Below are 20,115 nucleotides of genomic sequence, written 5' to 3' on the forward strand. Positions count from 1 at the left end.
TTTGATTGCCAGTTAGCTTCACGCATCTTTCTACATATCTTGACTCTTGTCTTTGTCCTTCTGCTGACCCCAGCTCTCTTGGGTGCTGACTCAGAGTCTTTGATTAAGGTAGATCTTCCTTGAACGCCCTTCCCTTGAATGTTAGCTATAAATAGCTGTATGTCCATTGCCTTTAAGTAAATGGAGACCTCTTTACACCCTGTGGTTCACATGCCTTGCAGACTTGTACGCTGCAGGTAACCTTCTTTAAAGCATCAGTAACCTGGAATCTTTTGCTCTTCTTTTGCTTTAACACCGATGGGGTCTCCTGCTAAAACTCCAAGTACCAACATCAGCAGTGCTCCTGCAGCCAAAGAAGGCCATGCACAGCTTGCCACAGAGGCTGTCAGCACCATGTGTCAGCCTCGGAGGTAAAATAGGAGCAAAGAAACACGCTTGCTGCCTCCAGAATCCGTAGCCTCTGGCATCTGCTGGTGCAGGAGCAGTAGCACAGCTGGCCTGGCTCAAGTCCCATAGTTTTACACTTTTTACAGCAAATGTTTCTCTGATGAACTTGTTCCAGCTTATTTTACAAGTTGTTTGGAAACTGCAGTGTTAGGACTACTTTAATTTTATTACCCCTTTCAGTTCCTTTTTAAAGTCACCGCGCTGATCCAGCAGCCATTAGTTTAGTTGCTTACTGGAACATGTATTCAAAGTTATCCTGGCTCTATGCCTGGTGATGGTGCTTGAGGTTTGGGTGAGCTTTAATTGTAATATCAAAGCACTCTGTCAGGCTCAGAAACAGAGGAAAGTATCACAGATGTGTGCGGCTGCTGCAAGGGCAGCAGTGGCTAACTTCATTTCTTCCATTAGAAGAGAGAGKAAAGTAAGGGAACATATGTTATTTTGATCTAATTTTGATCTAATGTTTGCCTGGAGAGCACATTGAAACCGCAGCTGCTCATACTTTAGCAAAGAAGCATATGCCCAACTTGTAACTACCAACAATGATTCCCTCCCTTTCTGCAGGAAACACAGSACATCATTTATTCATGCAGGTCATTACCTGTTTACTTGACATAGCAGTAGCCATATAATTTTGTGGCAAGGCAGTAAAAATCTAATTTTTTGTTTTTAAAAGTATGCAAGATTTACACCCTTTAGCAGCAAAATTGCACAGTGCTGACATAAATAACATGTGATGACAACCCCTGGGGGAGTCTGTCCTGTCAGCAGCCCATGTGYAGTCCCTGGTGCATTGGTAGCTGCCCTGTAGCAATGGGAACGAACGTGAACGTGGCCTTGGGTGTCTCACGTCTTGGGTTGGGTTGGGGACTCAGCTGTGCTGGCAGCTCAACTTCAAGGGAGAAGAAGTGGCTAATAGTCACTACAGAGAGCCATCTGCTCGACAACTAAAATCTCCGTGATGCATTAAAAGATTCTGTGAAAGACACACTCAACTTTATCTCTGTTTAATGAAACTATTGGCATCGTTTCGTCATCCCTCACTCCGCTCTGCCACTGCAGCGTGCCACTGCACTGTTGGTGCTGTGCAMATGCATCCATAACAAACCACGCTCGGGAGGTTCTCACTTCAACCATTTTTTCCCCATCTGTGGGCACTGTGACAAAGGAACCTCTAAAAAATTGTTCTCGCTCCCTTAGGAATGATCTTTCAATTTGCAACTGTGTCTGTCATCTGTGTTGGTACCTGTATCTTATATATTCTCTATAAAAATTATGACAGTGCAGCTGGCATATTTTTTGAATAAAATATATGTAAAATTGTATCTTTTATAGTACAAATATGGAAATAGTAGCTTGAAATATATAGAACCAGATGCTGTAACAATATTTAAGAGTTTCTTCTTCCTGTCTCCTAAAAGCTTGTATTAGGAACCTGCTCCAGCAGATAAACATCCATTTATTTACAAACTGCAGAAAACATTGCTGTGAAAGTTCCATTATATCCAGCAAAACTAGATTTTATGTGCACAATTGTTCAGTTAGCTCTAGTATCTTCCAAAATCTTATTTTCAGGCACTAATTTTTATAGCTTTGTTCCCAAAACTAAGTTTCCAAACTGTGTCCATGCATTCCCCCCAGTATGCACACTTGTGGGCTAAGTTAGCCATGGTGATGGCCACCAACACTGCAGCTGACCAGTATCCCTGCCAGTGACCGTTCCCATGTTTAAACATTTCTGAAAGCCAGATTTACCACTGTTTTTTTTCCCCTTAAGCAATGCCAGTGGATACGGTAAACATGACACCTAAATAAACTGTGCTCTAGCTGCCTTCAGGAGGTGGCCCAGCCTTAACTCAGCGAGCAGCCAGGATCTCGTAGCTGTGACTACCAGTCTGAATAGCTTTTTGTTCTCCTGTTTTGGTTTTTATTTTTTTTTCTACGCTAGGTGTGCAGAGAAGGTGACATATATATGCCTGCCAGCTGTATTTAGTATTTGCAAGGAATCTGCTTTACTCTGTATTTGATCCAGGTGGGCTGTCCAGAAGGACACATGCTCTGAGCACTGAACACTGTCAACTTTCAAACTTGTCCTACAAGCAGAAACAATTATTTCCATCACAAGTTCTACCAAAATCTTTTTTTTTTTTTTTTTTTTTTTAGCAGTAACCTCCAAAAAGCTGTGCAAAAGGCACCATTGCAAACTAGCCAGACACTGTCAGAGTTCTGGGAAGAAAAGTGGGCTGCCTCTCCCTCCGTTGGGAGCACGTTATGCAACACCGGAATGTTTTAGGACACTTGGTGCTGCACCAAAACAATGCAGCCGTATGGTGCAAAGAGCTGCAGGTGCAGGTTTTGATTTGTCCTAAAAAAAGAAAATGTTTCGGGTAGCTTTCCTGCATTATGTTGGCTTGAATACAATCTGCCCGTGCCACTCTATTTTTATGCCAAACTAGATACTGCCAGTTCTGCCACAAACAGTATAAAGCTACCATAAATATCACGTTGTGTGCTCTGGGTCGCTCACCAGAAGGGCAATCRTGTGCTCACGCCCAGTGCATTTGGACTGCTCAGCGATCCGGTACCGCACAAATCAAATCGAAGCGCKTTTGTCAGAGTTTCCTACTAACACGGAGACTTTTTGACTGTCTCAGCCTCTCTTTTGTCTGGCATATTTATGAGCACAAAGAAATCTAATATTTACCAGCACAGCTGTCTCCTACCTCCTTCCCTGTCTGTATCCCCCTCCCGGGACACCATTCTAGGAGAGTTTTGTGTAAACAGCAGTTGGCAAAAATCCCGAAGTCCCTCCCAAAGCAAATCTGACATCACTGTGACACACGTAGCTCAGATTTCTGAGGAAAATCATTTTCTCAAGACAATAGCCGGCACAGAAACTGAGCAGACTGAGGGTGTGCACGAAGGGCCTCCTCTATCTCCGAGTGAGATCATGTCCGCCTCCTCAGGAGAAGCAGGCACGAGGTTATAGCGAGAGCTTTACTCAGCCCTCACCATCTTGGAAAGAGGCCAGTGCTGCTCTGCTCAGACCTGCTAAGTTGAACTTGGTGAGTGTAGGAGTCCTGCAGTGGATGGGGGCTCTGGGCCTTCCCCGTTAAAGGAAACCTCCCATCAGAGCAGCGGCCTTTTCCCCCCCGCCAMCATCTTGTGTGGTGCGAGGGGCCGCGCGTGAGGGAGAGGCCATGTGGCCGCCACGCAGCCGGCCTCATGGCATTAACAGCATCCTGCCCTGACAAGATCTTGCTCAGCACACACATATGCCGAGCCCATGTCGAACGTCTGGAAAGAAATGACCTGAGACGAGAATGAAGGAGCCGCCACCTATGGCTTAATGGCCCATTTGCTGCCATGGCCTTGGGAAGCAGCTGGTGTTGTTGTGKCAGTGCACCCTGTCCTCCTGGCATCCCATCTCCTTGAGAGACAGGCAACRGGGCACAGGGAAATTGCAACTTCTGATTTGGGAAAAACGAAGGTCCCACTGCCAGCACCTGAGGCCTCTGCTAGCGTTGGGTGGCTTTCCTAAAAAASGGGCAAAATGGTATTGAGCATAGTAGCGGTCTTCAGGTGGTATTAATTTTCAGCCTGGTCTGATATTACCATAAACTAGGCTTAGTAGAAGAAAAGCTTTAGAATCATTTGTCGTGATAATTGCACAGTCACAACAGATTCTCAGGAGGCAGTCCAGCTTCATTCCCCTATCCCAGAYGGTCCATCAGTCTAGCTTGAGAAAATGGATATTTGAGGTTTCTCTCCTGTTTGAGGCCCTCCCTTAAGCATAAGTCACACTGACAGTCTCTGTAAAGTTGCTGCTCTGTCAGATTTCAAAAAGTTATTATCTTTTTTTTTTTTCCCCTGGCAGCATAATTTTCTTCCTAAACACCCCCTAAAAGTTCATCTTGGTAGTAGGATAGTGTAAAGAAGGCACAAATTTCTCAGTCTTTCTGTCTATGCAATATTTAAATCATCAATAAATGATAATTTTACTGATTTTTTTTTTACTTTCACTGAGAGGTATGGAATTAGATTATTTTTCAAATGTTGATAAAGTATTTCAAAATGTCTAGCTGTATGGTATCATATCTATTAGATTCGTAAGTCATATTTGCTTCTTGGGCACTTAGCAAATCCTGATGGAAGAAAGGCTTCCTGGAAGAAGGACAGATGACAGAAAATGAGACTAAAGAGAGCAGGAATAACTATTGAGCTGCTGGAATGAAGGTTAGATACTAATGAGGCCTTTTGTCAGCAACTTCAGTCAGAAGAATTCCTAGGAGATCCCAGTGTTAGAGTTCTTCTCCCAACAGTTTCCAGAAGAGAGGGGCAGAAGCCCCACGATTTTTTGTCCCCTCTGGGGAGTGACTTTAAAGACAGGCCAGGGTTTCAGATTGCTTCCTAGCCCCTCACCAGGGCAGACCAGATCTGTAGGCTCAGAGTGTGAACAATGCAGATTTTGTGGCACCGCAGTTTCTCTGAAGACTCGAGCACTGACTTTCTTTTCAATATTGGCCTGAATCCATTAAGCTCTGCATGAAARTACAATTCCAGAAATTTTCCACTGCAATCTATTCATTAATACTGCAGTCTGTTGGGTGACGTGTTCRGTGCAGAAAGGTTGAAGTCAACAATTTCTTCTGCTGTGTTTTGATCAATAAATTTATTGGTCCAGATTTGTTCCCAGTGTAACTGTAATGCTGCAGTGGGAATAGATGCTTTTTATATATTTATTTTTTCCTCCATCCCTCAATTAAATTGTACAACTAAAGTGATGCCAAGTCTTCAAAAAATACTTTGCTTAAGCTAGGCTGAAAGTGTCAAAGAACAAAGGCAAATGGAAGAATTATAATTTACATTTTTCTGAAGGTTTGCTGACAACTGGTGGTTAAGCAGATCTATTTAGAGTTCAGTTTAGACAATACTCATGAATCATATTGAAACACAACATCAGTGAAACAAAGCTATTTAGAAATATTTATTTTCTAAGATAGACCTTTCAGGGTTTCAAAACAGAGTATGAACTGCTGAAAACCGTGCTGTGACTTGGGCAAGTGAATAAAGCTGAAAAAGTGGTAATGAATGAGCACGGTGTGAGTAAAACCTGTCTCTAACTTTGCATTTTTGCTCAGTTTTGTTTCGTTTTTAATTCATTGCTTTTGGCTTTAAGAGCCAAGCAGAGGCCAGCTGTAGAGAGCAGGCGTATTTTCAGAGGTTAGCACTCGCCTTTGACTTTCTCGTTCACTGAGGGCTGACATGCAGCTTGGAGGTGAAAGGAAAAACTTCTCCTGAACATACAGGTAGGTATGGGTTAATAACCAAGAACACTCTGCTTTATCATTTGGAAGTACACTTTTTTTTTTAAATGAGGGGATTTCTAGTCCTCCATCTGCCTTATCATTAGGACCCAGCCTAATGGTGCTGTCACCACTAGGTGGCACGAACCTGATGCAGCGGAAAACACGCTGCATGTCCCTGCTGAAGCACTGCCTGCTCTGCTGAACYGCTGACAGAAAAGAATATCCCCCCACCACAAAAGTCACCGCATAGGACACACCTAGAAAGCCTTTGGATTTGGATTTGCAAAACACTCCTTTAGGCAGTAGGGGAAAGAGAAAAGTGTTTGGAGCAAAACTGTTGCGCTACATCCTCTCTCCAAACAACCTCCCAATCCATTGCTGTTAATAAGGGCTTTTTTTCCCCTGTATTTCTGCAACCTTCCTTTTAGGCCGCCAGGTTGGAGATTTTAGTCTCCCTAGTGCTCGTTGCCTCCAAGCCAGGGCTGATGCTGCATTACAGCTCRGGGAGAGCCACATGCTGGGCAGAGCCAGCCCAGGGAGGTGTCCATCTGGTGCCAAAGAGGTGCTGGAGATCCCAAGGTACTTCCCATTTACAGCAAATTATCTTCGGGGTTTCTTTAGGGATATGCATTCTCATACCTTATTTAGCTAGTTTCTTACTCAGATTTGCTTACTCAGATCCATTGCTTTATAAGGCATTTTGGATAATTACGGTAATCAGTCTTTTAAAATACAGGAAAGCTGGCCTAGCTGTTTATAGTACAGGAGACTGAGAGTTACACAAGTATGTTCTGCCTCAGCCCCTAGTTGAGATTTTATAATAAATTTTTTTTCCACAACTTTTATGTGGAAAGCACTTTAAAGAGAGAAAATGGTAGATCCTTGCTTTACAATAACTGTGCTTCAAAGGCAGTATCATATATGCAGAAGGCACTTGGAAGAAAGAGAAAATGGAAGGTCCCTGTGCTAGAGCACCTACACTTTAAATGAGATTAAGCACAGGATAAGATGACAATAAACAAAGGGCTAGATGAAAGGTTGGCAGTGGTGAACAGTCAGACTTAATAATATGACCRTATCTTATTTCCTCTTTATTTTTTTTTTAATACAGTAAATTTATTGTAATAGGATTTCTGGACGGCATCCACATTGAAAGCCTGCATGGAGGTTAGCAATACAAGATTGGCTGGAGAAAAAAATGAGTCATGGTAAAGGATTTAAGGGAGTCTGAGGTTGCAGGGAGCAAAAGATCAGAGAGGAGTTCTTTAAAAATACCTTTAACAATTGCCATTCTTTATGCAGACAACATGTTTTGAAATATTACTCTTATGTAAGCTCCAGAGGCATGTGTGTCAAATGTGAATTTGGTTCCATTTCCTGGAAGTGTGACGCGACGTTCAGATGCTGCAGTGACGAACGAGCTACTCRGAACCTGCACACAGGGGTAAGGAAGAGGAAACTTGATTTTTTTTTTCTGTCAGAAATCTGAAAATGTTCTCAATTTTGTCCATAAGTAAAARGGGGGAAATGCTCTTTTGGGCATACCACAGAGGAAAGCAAACGCTTCCTGAGAAAATCTTCATTTAGCCAAAAATAGATTTTTTCCTCAGCACGAATTTCAGTTGACGGTTCTCAAACATTTCTAAAATATATATGTGCATTGTCACACTGAATGTCCCTTGCCTTACAAGGTCTGTAATTTACTCGCCCTTGTCAATTATAGGCAATTTAAGTAAAGATTTATTGTGGACAACATTGGAAAACATACAATAATAGCTACAGAGGCCTTGAGGTTTGCAGGGGAGGAGGAGAGGCCGCTTGAGGGCCTTTGCTCCGAGCCGGCTCCTCTGCATGCACAGAGCTGCTTTGCTCCCTTCACGTTGCCCCTACCCTGGGCTTGCCTTAAACTGGGCCTCTAAGACGTGCCCCTGTGGAGAATTTTCCACTCAAAGTCCAACTTAACCAYGAGAAACAGCCTCTCCAGAGCTGCTAATGGCAGCTCGTCCCACAGCACGCRAGGACTTGCTCTCACCACACACCCCTTTCTGCTGCCCCCAGCCCATACGAGGCACCGGGACCCGCGTCCCTCACAGCAAACGTGCATCCCAGGGCAGGGGACCAGCCCAGGGAGCGGACTTTGAAGCACAGCCTGCGAGGGTAGATGCTGAATCGCTGCAGATCCACCAACTGCCAGATCCACAAAACCAGCGTGCCAGCTCGCGTGAGGAATGTCTAACCCAAACTCTTGGACTCGCGGTGCTCCTGCTCTTCCTTGCCRGAGGGAGGCAGGGATTGGTGCCGTTTCATGCACTGTTGGCGTGAGCTCTTGCAGAGCTTCCTCCTCGGCTTCCTCCTAAAACCTTGCCCCTTTCCCCTTCCAGCCCCCTGCTTCCCTGCGCCCAGCCTGCCAAAAGAGGCAGCATTGCTTCTCCACACCGCTCTCCAAAGGAAAACAGTCTATTTGTTATTGAGGGGCCTGTTGCCTTTGCAYCTGTGTTACAGTCACGGGCACTGGTTTTGATCACATCTTCCTGGGAGAATCTCCCTGCTTATTACGTCTTTTTTTTTTTTTTCACATTTCTGTTCCATCTAAAAATACAGATAAGCAACTAGAAAGCTGTCGCCCTAGTAGCAGCAATGGTATTATTAGTGTTTTGTTTTCCTTAAGGAAAGTCTTTCCTCATGTCAAAACATTTCGTGGCAGCGCTGTCTGCGGTGCTCCGCGGAACATGGGTCCCCACTGTTGCCCTTAGCTGCTGAGGAGCTGGAGCAACCCGCACGCCCCGTCCTCGCTTCCCCCTGACAGCGACGAGCATCTRAAAACCCCCGCTGAAAAGCGGGCGGTTAATGGGAACCAGGCATTTTTAAATAGCTCAGCCAGCCCACCCGTGCTTACGAGCCAGCATTGCAAGGTCAATTCCAATTAAAGCTCCTCTCCCAACCCAAATATCTGTAATCTCCAAAGACCACTTGTAGGCACCGTTGCGCTTATGTAAGTCTGCTTTGGGATTGCTCCCAGTTCCTTCCCAACCCGGGTTGCTTTCTCATCCGTCGTGACTCCGAACACGCACGTAAAGCCACAACTGACTCCGACGTCCTTGGGTGCTGTTTTGTAGGGCAGTGCTCTCTTAAGCATTTAATGCTCTGGGGGCAGCCTGGAGAGTGTGGGAAGGGGAAAGAACTGCCCGAAGGATGCTACTACGTAGTGTGTCACATCCCTGTGTGTTTAGCTGCTACTCCTACTTATTGCTGTAGTGTTTCTACACAAGCCTGAAGTTCGAAAGTGCTGCAAAGAGCATAGGGAGCGTTCCTTAGTAGCAGAAATAAATTCAAATCTTCAGATTAAATACGGCTGAGAGTCAAAACTGCTGATCTGAACTGGCGGAAGCTTCAAGCGTCAAGGGCGGCTCTGGATCTCATCTGTCTGGGCATAATCCTGCAGTCGCTCTGTCCCAATGTGCTGCTCTGTTCAGAGACCCCACCGAGAGCCGAGTCTGCGTCGGAGTGGGTGTGTTTGGGATCCTCAGYGCTTGGATTTGGGTTGCAACAGAAACCCACACAGTCAGCACTGGTGCACTCCAGGAGCAGGAACTGAGATGGATTCCAACCCGTTTTAATTAAAATATCTTTTAGAAAGTGAAAACAGAACAAAAAAATATTCTTCTACAAACTTACCAAACTATACATGTGTTTTAGTACTTTTCAATGGACTTTAAAACAAAACAAACAAACAAAAAAACCCAGTGGTTTCTTAATTCCTGTATTCCGGGAAAGGGGAGTGAATCTGTCTGACTCAACAGTGCCAATTTGCTTCCCCGCTTTGCATCAGCCTGGAGGTACCAGGGGAGGTGGAAGCGGGGCCGGTCGGTCCCCCGGATGGCCGCACATCCCGGCGGAGCCGAGTGGAAAGAGCGGAAGGGCAGCGGGAGGCGCCCAGCCCGGCGTGATCCTGTCCGGCCGCAGCCGTCCCGGCCGTCCCTTGCTCCCTGCAAGGGCACGGAGCAGCCTGGGGGCCACGACTGGCTGGAAAAGCCAGCTTTTCCGATAGGGCTCCTGCCAGCTGGGCCGTGCCAGGAAAACCAGCCCCRCGGAGCTACTGCGGGATGCACGAGGGCAAATGAGGGCCCCGGCTCTTTGCTCCCGTTGTTTCGTCTGGGTGATGCAATTCGCCTCATTTGCTAGGGATTATAGATCTGCAGCCAAATAGGTCCCTCTCGGAAACTACTTCCCCACAGTCTCATTAAGAATAACCTCTTTTAATAAAACAATGCGTTTTCATCAGTTCCTGGGAGCAGAATGGGTCTTGAAAGTCACATATACTCACTTGTTTTATCCCCCTTTCAACTAAACCATCTTGCTGATGCTAATGCAAATATATTAGAGAGCACCATGCTTTGTGCAGATGGTGCTTTTGGAAACATGTATTTTTAAGGGAAGTTACCTTTTTTTTTCTACCATGCATTGACTCCAGAAGCACCACTGGTGTTTTCTGGATAGAAATTTCTAGATAGGGATTGTCAGCACCAAGACTTTTCATCTGAATTAGAGAAAGCAAATGTTTAACTGAAAGGAGAACCCAAGCATGTCCAGACCTTTTCCAGCTGATGGGAGAGAGTCCTGCCTTTGAATCAATTGCTCTGATCACATTTCTTTTTAATTGAATTCAGATGCAAATAGTTCTTAAAAAGGAAGTAGTATTGTATAGAAGCGATTGATTCGAATGTGCTTTCAGCTGGGATCAATGGTGAATTTTGACATTTGACTTACCTCTGAAGATTAGGTCTTAAGTATATGCTTTTCCAGCATATTTTCTTTTCTTTGAAGTAGGAAGATGAGAATATCTGGATTAATGTACCTCAGCCAAACATCAGGCAAGAAAGGCCTTACATACCCCTGTCCTATAGGCTCAGTCTCAATAATCTCAGCAGTTCAGCAAAACTAGCCCTGAGTTTTATGTCTGGATTTCCTAGGAAAGACAGTGACTGGATGAACGTGAGTAAAAACAGGATAAGTTGSCAAATGTTCTGCTACAGTATCAGCTTTAAGATAAAAGGAATTTTTGAACATGGAAATGTTTTGGGAATGCCTGAGGAATTTTCCACGGCCTCATTCCACCTAATCTGTAATCTCTGCCTCCCTGCTTCCCACCGTATTTCAATTTGAAAGATTTAGAAAGTCAAACTAGAAGACAAGAGATACTGGGAAAGAGGCTATGTGGAATTGGTATATTACATATATATAAASAGCAAGTTCAGGTTTTGAGAAGAAAATGAACCAACACTTAAATTTGAACAAAGSAATATAGTGTATATTTATGAACATATTTTGCTGCATTGAGCCTATATACATATATTTCTTAACAAAAAATCTTACAGGACAGGTCTGCTGTATGGTAGAATTGGCTACAATAAGTGGGTTATCAAGCAAACTCTACTTGAAATGTAATTCCCAATAATTACACTGGATTGGACACTATGTGCGTACTTTCTGCAGCAATTGCCCTTGTTCGGAAAAGTCAGGAATTACATCAGTTTGACTAAACCAGACCTCTTGAGCAGATGTTGTATTGATTCCTAGGACACACATCACGGTAGAATCCAAGTCACCTTAGGCAGCATATTTCAGAGTTACGTATAACAAGYATTGATTTTTGGACTCCTGTTTCTAAACATGGCAAGTGCAACATCTGCATCTTTCTTCTCCCTGAATTTGCACCGGGTATTTTTACTCTTTTCTCTGCAGACTCCAGTCACTGCAGACTGATTGTAAAACACTTTCTTGTGCCGTTCCCTTTGCATTCCCCCTGCATGTTTCTAATAGGTAATCCCAGTGAAGTCAACAGCCATCCTATTTTTGGCAAGATGAAGTATKGAAGAGACTGATGAAGACAAAGTGACAGAGGGCTGCACAGTTCTTCTGCTCACAGTTTCACACTGCAAGCCCCATCCCACAAGTAAATTGTATTTTTAAGTGCTTGTCCAGGTGAAATTTCTTTGGGAGAAGCCATCCTGTTGCAAAAGACTGGACAGCAAACATCTCTATTTCAGCTCTCACTCTTACCCTCCTTAGTTGTTCTGAACTGATTCCCAGATGGGGAAGCACAGAAGAGCAGAACTCAGTGATGATCCTGTGAGAAGAAAGGAGAAGGAGGCCCAGGTGCAGAGACCCAAAGGTAGAAGCAAAGGGTTCCTTCACTGCTGGCATCTCTGTGGCCTTGCCCACCAAGATTCAAGTGGTCCCGTCTGGAGTTTATTTTCTTCATATATTTATGCAAGTACAGCTTGCAAGTGCAGGCACGACTTGCAAGTGCAAGAAAAAATATGACCACAGAATAAGCTTATGTTTAAAATAGTGATAATAACTCCCGTGGAGTGGAGTCCAGCTCTCAGCTTGCGGCTGCTCAGCGACGCAGCAGCAACGCTGCACATGGCAGCGTGTGAGATGTGCATGCTGCTTCCTCGAGCATTGCTGGTATGGACACCTCTCATGAGCAAACACAGGTCCAAAGAGCAGGCCTAGTCACCTCTGCGAGGCATATGGCCCTATTTGAATTCATATCTCAAAGTTTTATCTTGTTTTAAGAAGTGCAGACAAGCTGCTCTTGCAGCAAACAATGAGAGAATACAGGGGACTTGCCTTAAWGTGTTGACCTGGTTGACAAATAATGGCTGTTTTAGAAGTGTACTATTAATACACCTGGAATTAGATGATGTATGAGCAGGGTGGTTATGAGGGGAGAGTCTTTGCATTACTTTCAATAAACAGTTTTCAATAATCAATGTTATCTTCTCTGTTTACTTAGGGCACTTATCCACTGGGCTTTAACTAGACATAGAGGAGGTTTTAAAAGTGCCTTTGGCGTTGGAATCTAATATGAAACAGCAACATTAAGTTCCTTCAGGAGATCTAGTCCCTGTGGAGGTTAGAAAGCCAGCAAGGACTATTTTTGTGAGTAAAAGAGGCAGGATTTGGCCAACTTTTGATACACTGCCTGAATGGTTGTATGCAATTGCTGCTGCATTTATTTGTGTTTGTAACTAGAAGTGAATTGCTTCTACGGGAACTTAAATTATACTTTGTGTATTATTTACATGTGTTGGAAGAAGCGTGGATGTGCAATAGGAGCCAGTATGAGACTGCAGCAAGGAAAAGCTGCTAAAACGTATACAGGCTGAACTCATTAGCTAAATATATYTCATATTATTTTTAGTAAAAGTCGTGATGACTGTGTATCCCCGTTATATCCCCCTGGGTGTATAAAAGATGAAAAAAAATTAATTCAAATTTATCAAATTACCTTTCTTCCCCAAACTTGGTTGTGGTCCATTGATGCAGCTGAGGGGCTACAGGAGGAACCTCTGTGGCTCAGAGCCTGAGGCAGGATCAGACCTAAGTGAAACCCACCTTAGGCCTGCGTGGTGGCCTCCCTAGCCGAGTGTCCCTGTTCATACACAGTGACTCCATGAATAAAGGAGCCTCTGCAGCAGWAGACACAGGAAAAGCCCACAGGAAAATAACCCAAACCTGGTGCCCTGCTAGTCCCYGGGGGAGGTGGGTGTCGAGCAGCCGACCACGGTGATCCCGCATTCTCCACAAGGGGCCTCTCCAGGAGGAGGAAAGGCAGCAGCAGGGGACAGGGCACCCCCCCCCCGAGGCCGGTGGGGATGGGCTCCTGACACAGCAGGTCCCAATGGGGACACCGCCGAGGCCGGTGGGGACGGGCTCCTGACACAGCAGGTCCCAATGGGGACACCGCCGAGGCCGGTGGGGACGGGCTCCTGACACAGCAGGTCCCAATGGGGACACCGCCAAGGCCCACGAGGATGGGCTCCTGTCACAGCAGGTCCCAGTGGGGACACCAGAGAGGCCCACTGGGACGGGCTCCTGTCACAGCAGGTCCCTGGCCGGACACCTTGTTGTGCCCTCACATGGCACTGTGGAGCAGAGCCGCGTGTCTTGCAGGCCGCAGCTCGTCCCTCCTGCCCTGCGATGGGGATTTTTCCACACTGKAAGGAAAACCAAAACTCCCTTCTAATGTGGGAGCTCCATTATGTTCTGCTGAGAYCTCCTAGCAGAACAAACCCCAGCTCTGCTCTGCCCCAGCTCTGCATCACATTTCCCTCCTCGTCTTCTCCACTGACTGCTCCAGTGTGGAGCCCTGCCGGGATGTCATGGAGCTGCCGTCCTCTCCCGCCGCCCTCWCCTCACACTGTCTGCGCGTCACTCAAAGCCTGAGCAGGAGGCTGTGGCGGCCCTGGCTAATTAAGCTCCATCCCAGTGGCTCTTGACATCTCTGCTGTTGGCAAACAGMGAGCTGCCGACTGTGGCTGGGGGACAGGAGATGCTGGGGGAATTATGCAGCAATTAGATCCATTCTGGAATAATTCAGGCACACTTTGCTACTCCTTGTGTACCATTGATTTTACCGCAGTTAAATCCTGGAGGTTTCAGGCTTGGTGGAAATGTCAAACATCAATTAAAAAAAAAAAAAAAAAAAGTTCAAAATGTTCAGAAAGCGGCTGCCTTCTGGGCATGCTTTTAGTGACACTTTGCCCCATGCCTCTTTATCACCTGTTCCAATAAACTTCAAAGAGAAATTTTCCTCAGATAGGGTCAAATATATCAGCCAAAGTGACTGGAAATCTGTTAATATTTCAGCTCTACTGGTTCAATTYATACATATTAGCTAGGGAGAGGTGTGAACCCAGATGACAGCATGGACARCGCAGAGGGGACAGGGCCGTCATTTCTGAGCCACTGCAAGGTGGTTCAAAAGACATCATGAGAGACCCTGCGGAGGAGTCGGGCAGGTTTTGACAGAGAAAATTTGGTGCCAAGCTTGGGCTGGAGGCTCCGTCTTTGCGCCCCTCTGACTTCCCTGTGTGGCATGGGCAGGACATGGGGCCCCTTCACACAGCAGCTGATCCGTTTAACTTGCTTGCTTGGCCCAGAATCGCTCATTAAGCTAATGCCAGTAACATGCTTGTGCTCGAGAGTTCCCGTTTTTCCAATGCACACACGTTGTCCATCCTACTGCATCTTGCCCACCTCCTAGGATCAGCTTTGCCTTCTGCTCCTGCAGTGGAGAAGGGAAGAGAGGAACAACAATTTGAGAAAGGACATGATATAAATCACTGATTATGATCCAGGCAAAGCCTGTGAAATCTAGAGGGTAAAAGTTTAAAATAYGATGCTCATTTTGTTAGACACTGATTGGAACTATTATTTCTGCAGCAGGATTAATGTAAACAAGTAGCTTACTACTTGCATTTATTGTTTTCTCATTTAATTAGGGACTTATCACTGTGTTCCAGTGTCAACAGAGCCAGCAAATATCCAAATGAGATTGGGATACTCATTTCTTCCCTGCTTTCCTGTTAGGGGAGGGGGKCACAAATCTCTGTCTCCATTTCTAATGAATTTTGTTATGAAGCAATGAAGTCTTTCCCGTCATCCGCACGTGTGTCGGAAAGGGGCAGGCAGAACACAGGAATATGGATCACCGGTACCAGGGAGACCAAAACACCTTTTCCTTGCACCAGGAGAGAACACAGACGGATYGTGGCAAAGTGATGCCCTAGGGAAAATAGGACGCAGAGCCTCCGATGCTTCCTCTGCCCCCCAGGGACTCTGGGGGACATGAGACACATCCCAGGCACAAGCAGGGTGTGGGAAGCGGCCCTGGTCGAGCTCGCTCGGATGGAGCCAGCAGCATTCCCTGGCACGGTGAAACTCGGGAATGGGGAGCTGCTTCCCAGGTAAAGGTAACATCCATTTGTATTTAAGAGCTAGCATTGATTTCCAGTTTCGTATCTGCTGAACAGTAGCCACCAGTCGCATTAAAATTCATCATCTCTTTGCTGTACCTTTCAGTTCAGACTCTATCATTGCCCGTAATGAATCGGTCCGTGTCAACATACAATGCATATGTTTTTAAGCTGTTCCTGGAGACATTATGAAGCGAATTCAGCTGGACTCCAAGAGTCTGATCTGACTTCACAGAGCTACAAAGAAGATTTAAATTTAAAACATTCAAGCAGTTAGAATAATGTGTTCAGTTATTATTGAACATAGAATAATATGATGAATCTTTGTTGAAGACATAAGCAYCAGACCGCTCTGCCCTTAAAACACACGTGTAAGGCATGACAAGACTGTTTACCCATCACCACGGAACTTTACTGCACTTCGGAGCTTAATGGGAAATACTGAACCAACGTGTTTTTCTCTGAGAGTACTAAAATACAGTCCTCTGTGGGGATTCACCCCAGGCAAACCCTGCGCACACACTGGCAAAACCTTCCTGGGTTTTGTTTTATTTCTGGAAGTGAGGGGAGGAATATATTTTTGAGTTTTCTTTTAATCAATAAAGGAAAGGGAGTATTTAATTCTGGGATTTGGGATTTGCTCCCTACATTCTTCCCCATGTTTCAGGCCCTTCCTTGTGGCATCTTCCCCCAAGGCCTTTGCCCCTCTGTGCGAGGCAGCGGCCCAGACGTGAGGGGCTGCCTCACATGGCTGCTTGGAGCCACGTGAAAAGCAGGATTTTCTTCAGGGAAGGACATCTCTGTTGCTGAACGTGTTCTCCTTGGCGAGGTGCATCTTCTCCACACCTAGGGTTAGCACAGCCCGTCCAGGGACGCTACTCATCAATTAAGAATTCAATAAAAATAAGCTGTCATTATGATAATCCTTCTTCCTGGGAAATGTGGAGTTAAGAGCTTTACCATCCAGGCCTCTGACAAAAGCCCTGAAGGCTGCTGGCTGTGGTGTTAATTGATTGGTGTCACTTATAAGTAATCTAACAGTACTGAATAATTTATTTACCAGTGGCATATGCTGCAGATATACAGCTGCACAGAAAYGCACGCGGCTTTGGGAGAGCTGGTGCTAAACACAGGACAAGGCCAAGATTAAGATTCAAGGATACCTCTCTGGGAACACTTCCCCGTGTGTTTCGCTCCACAAATTGTGATATTTGTGATTTTATTACAGCAGAAGCCTGGAGACCTGGCGGTAGGGGCCTACAGATCTGAACGGTGCAGGCGTCCCCAGCTCGCTGCTCCCTTCAGAGCAGATTCCCTGTAATGAGGTGCCAAAGCCCCGGGATGCAAAGCTGGAAACGCGCAGTGCCGGGTACGGCCTCRTGGAGCTGCAGTGAAAACTGCCCACGGCAGCTCCCTGGCATGGATGCTGAAGGTGGGAAAAGATCTAATAATTTAATTCTCTGCCCAACCAAAACGGACTAAAAATTCTTGCCTTTCAGTGACTGCGGAGTAGGGTTTGTAGGGGTCACCTAGTGGGGAGTAACTCTCATCAATCCACGTTGTTTTTGCAACTGCGTGAAAGGCCTCAGCTCATGYGCTTTGAAACCTGAAGGAATCACCGCAGAGCGCAAGAAAGACCAAGGAGGCAGCAGCCAGAGCCAAAGCTCTGCCCTTGCAGATGCACAAACAAAAGGTTCTCGTTCGCTCTCGTTCGTGCAGGCAACACTCCCACCGATTCGATGGGTACAGAGGGGGCCCCTCTCAGGTTGTTGTCCCACCACCACATCCCTGCCTCGCTCCGGGTGAATTCTCCTCCCCACAAGGTGAACCCTGCTTGCTGGCCTTGGTACTCTCAAGCACAGAGTGAATTTCCACAGGTTCCTTTTTAGTGGAAAGGTTAACTGCATTGCTTGGAGTTGCTCTGGAAGTTATTCAAGTGCACTGTAAAATGCACAAACGAAGAGCACAGCCCCACTCGGGTTTGTGAAAGAACAGGGAAAGGAGCCCCAAAACAAGCATGATTAGAGGATGGCCTCCATGCTGCAGAATTTCCGTTCTGCCCTACTAAATGTAAGAGGCAGTGAGTTATATTGCGGGGGCTTAATTCATGTGGTTGGCTTCAAGCTGTATTGCTACATAATGTTCATATTTTAACAAGTGTTGCAGGGCGGGGAATTTCTTCATGAGCATTAGTTTTTAAAGTCAAGTGATTATGTGGAAATCCTAGCCATTAGTTCACCAAGTTCTTCCATCTCTTCCTGGAAGAGAGCCTAAAAAAACCAAATATGCCTCAGAAGCTAGAACATTACAAGAAAGTGTGCAAAGCTTTTTTTTTATTCATTCCTTTTCCCTCTTTCTTTCAGATTTGACTTTGCTTTGAGGCCTGGAGCCCAAGTCTTCTGAGCAGGTGCTGGATGAGCTTTGCATCCTCCGCAGGCCGTTTCTCTCCGCTCAGGATGGCCGGGCTGTGCGCGTTCCAGGGCGGACAGCAGATCCAGTCGTGCTCCAGAGAAGCCAAGAGCGGAGCCCTCCCCGACTCCAGTCCCTGCTGGAGAGCATCCAAAGAGCGTAAGGGCAGGGGGGAATCTGCTTATTTTCGTTACTTACGTTCACTGTGTAAACACCGCTCACTTCTGACAGAAAAATATGTGACTATATTTCTATCATTTTAAGGAAAAGCATTTACCAGGAAAATAAGCTTTGCTCTTCTCTGATTGCTCAGTTTTTCCACCGCTCTGCACGTCAGACCATGCATTGCTACAAATGCAACTGATCTAAGTGTTTTAATACACAGGGGAGTAAATTGTTTGGGATGAAAGAAATTCATTATCCACAGTTTGCAGGGCTGGAAGTCTGACTGTTTTAATGTTACTGCAGAGCAAAAAAATTAGAAGCGCCCACTGCGACAAGCTGGAATATGCCTTTAGATGCTATTATACTACAATAAGCATATTAATTAGATTATTGTGCATTCTCGCAGCAACGCCGAACCCCAACCCGGCCAGTAGGATAACTAAAGGTAATCAGCCAAAGAAGAGCCAATTTCCCTGGATGCTTTTCTCATTAATTTAATTCACAAAGGGAAAAACTCCCGCTCCCCTACCGAGAGAGGGTCAGGGAAAGCCCTAAGTGCTAAAAAGGGGAGATCGTGAGAGGTCACACATGAATCCAAGAGATAACGTCTCCACACAGGGAGGCAGGAGAATATATCAGGCTGTGAGCTACAGCAATGACTGAGCCCCTACTCCTGGCTCTATAGATCACACTCTCCCCTCGCACTGCAAACACATCTCCCGTACATGGCAAATGCATTCAGGCCTTGCGCAGGGCTCCACTATTTGGACAAGAGATCCTCTGCTAAAATTAAACATTAAAGGGCCTCCTCATGCAGGCTTTTGCATCAGCTTTTTCCTACAGGATCTTTATTTTTGTCCGCAGTGCCTTCCAGCTGCCCGAGGACAGAGGACRTATTTATTTACTTGCTTATTTGCCTGTAGTGCATCCCTGGCTTGGCAGGGACGTGCCGAGCCAGTGCTGCCCCGTGACCCATCAAACTCACCKTGCGCTGCCTGCAGCTCTCCCTCCTCGTGTGCACTGCAGACAAGGTATATATGCTTGGATAAGACTTTTCACTGCCTTAGAAAAACTACGTCCCCAGGTAGAGGGACATACACAGGGCCTGGGCAGTAAGTCCCCACGCCAGCTCTCTGTCTTGCTCTTGGTCACCAACAGAGGTGGTCGGGGACAGCCCCTGCCCTCGCTGAGCCGGCCCCGTCCGCGCGTCCCAGCTCTTCCCATGCATCTGCTGAGGAAAGAAAATAGAAAATYGATGCCTGGCTTGCAGTGCCCGGCTGCTCGGCGGGCGCCGCAGTGCGGGTCCGACCCCGAGGCCGGCGCGTGTCACGTTGCGGAGCCCGCGGCCCCTGTCCGGAGCTGGCAGCCCAGGAGCACAACAGCACCGGGAATCTTGTTTGCTCGAGTAATGACAGACCTTATTATAGTGCGACTGTGCCATGCCAAGCATGTTTAATAATTAAGCAATGAGATATGACAAGTGGCAAATTCCAGCACAATTTTTAACGTGCCTCGGATTGCATTACGAGGCCAAAGGCCAAGGAAATTTTGCCAGAGGATCAAACTGTTTTGCATCTGAATCACCTATTCTGTCTATTTTTCTGCACTCTGTAGCACAACAGCGATATTCTCTCATAAATATTATAAGCAGAAAATTGCTCATGGCCTGAGACCTTGGGATCTATTGTCCCCAATGATATATGCATATTAGCAGCACACAGAGAGGTGCAACGCACCCCTTTGCCTGTGATTAGGTCTGGAATTGATTTTCAGACTTCGGTTAACATGTCTGAAAAGTAGGTTTCCTGATGGAATTGCTGACAGATTAATTACGTCAATGCAGAGGGCAGCACCTCAGTGCCCCAGCTGCTAACACTCAAATATTTCTCATTATGCTATCAAAAAAGAAAAGAAGAACTTGAGATTTCAAAACAATACATGCTTTTATGTGCTCTAAATTTGATAACTGGGTTCTATTTGCTTCTCACTTCTCTCTCTCCTTTAGAATAAGGRTACTG

Source organism: Nothoprocta perdicaria, unplaced genomic scaffold, assembly GCF_003342845.1.
Source record: "Nothoprocta perdicaria isolate Ctin4 unplaced genomic scaffold, notPer1 scaffold_91, whole genome shotgun sequence".
Taxonomy (NCBI): Eukaryota; Metazoa; Chordata; class Aves; order Tinamiformes; family Tinamidae; genus Nothoprocta; species Nothoprocta perdicaria.